Source organism: Mandrillus leucophaeus, unplaced genomic scaffold (assembly GCF_000951045.1).
Source record: "Mandrillus leucophaeus isolate KB7577 unplaced genomic scaffold, Mleu.le_1.0 Scaffold164, whole genome shotgun sequence".
Classification (NCBI taxonomy): domain Eukaryota; kingdom Metazoa; phylum Chordata; class Mammalia; order Primates; family Cercopithecidae; genus Mandrillus; species Mandrillus leucophaeus.
Window position 1 is genome coordinate 722455 of NW_012101632.1, and position 1691 is coordinate 724145.

Sequence of the window (1691 nt, forward strand, 5' to 3'; positions counted from 1 at the left end):
TTTTTTTTTTTTTTTTTTTTTTTGAGATGGAGTCTCACTCTGTCACCCAGGTTGGAGTGCAATGGCGCCATCTCGGCTCACTACAACATGTGTCTCCTGGGTTCAAGTGATTCTCTTACCTCAGCCTCAGGAGTAGCTGGGATTATAGGCATGTGCCACCACACCCGGATAATTTGTGTATTCTTAGTAGAGATGAGGTTTCATCATGTTGGTCAGGCTGGTCTCGAACTCCTGACCTCAAGTGATCCGCCCGCCTTGGCCTCCCAAAGTGCTGGGATTACAGGCGGGAGCAACTGCTCCCGGCCCAGAGCTGGCTTCTTAAACTTCTGTGACCTTCTGTCTCCCCCACCTTGCTCCTTTAGTGGGTATTGAAAACGTAAGAAGGAAATTAAGAGCTTTCTTTTGGTCCCTGGTTTTGTACTGATGGTAATGGTAATAGTCAACATTTACTGACCAGGCACGGTGGCTCATGCCTGTAATCCTAGCACTTTGGGAGGCCGAGGCAGGTGGATCACTTGAGGCCAGGAGTTCGAGACCATCCTGGCCAACATGGTGAAACCCTTTCTCTACTAAAAATACAAAAATTAGCTGGGCGTGGTGGTGCGTGCCTGTAATCCCAGCTACTCAGGAGGCTGAAGCAGGAGAATCGCTTGAACCTGGGAAGTGGGGAGGTTGCATTAAGCTGAGATCACGCCACTGCACTCCAGCCTGGGCAACAGAGCAAGACCTTGTCTCAAAAAAAAATTTACTGCCCACATACTGTGTGCAAGTGGTAAAGGCCTTACAGGAGCCACCCTTTTCAATCCTTGCAACACATGTATGAATTATAATTCCTATTTTAGGCTGGACATGGTGGCTCATACCTGTATACCCAGCACTTTGGGAGGCCAAGGCAGGCGGATCACCTGAGGTCAGGTGTTCAAGACCAGCCTAACCAACATGGAGAAACCCTGTCTCTGGTAAAAATAAAAAATTAGCCAGACGTGGTGGCGTGCACCTGTAATTCCAGCTACTAAGGAGGCTGAATCACTTGAACTCAGGAGGCAGAGGTTGCAGTGAGCCGAGATTGCGCCATTGCACTCCAGCCTGGGCAACAAGAGTGAAACTCTGTCTCAAAGAAAAAAAAATTCCTATTTTACAGAGGAGGAAATTGAGGCTTTCACGGGTTGATAGCTATTCTCTCTGTTTGTCCCTCTGTCACTGCCTGGCACCCTCTGCTCTCTTCCTCCTTCCTCCTCCTGATGCTTGGGGTCCCCAAGGCGCTGTCCTCACCCCACCTCTCTTCTACCTGCTGTCCACTTCCTTTGCCCTCACCTCTGTCTGATGGTTTCTGTTCTCACTTCTGTGGCACTGACTCCCCGCATCTCCCTTCTGACTTCCCAGCATGAGTGACCACTTCCCAGTGGACAACTGTACCGCCTCGGGCGGCCCCATGGCAGGACGGTGGTCCCCACCTTCTTTCTGGTGTCAATTCTGATCCCCCCCTCCCTCCTGCCCTCACAGCCGCATTCTGTTGAGTGCCTCTGTGAGACTTGTCTCACCCGTTCATCCTGTGTTTCTTGCATTTCCTGCTCTTATTACATCTTGCCTGTATTTTTGTCATCTCATCCTGCCTGCTCTCTAAATCGTCTGTCCTGGACAGAGTGTCCCTCAAATGCAACACTGCGATTTTTTTTTTTTTTTTTTTTTTT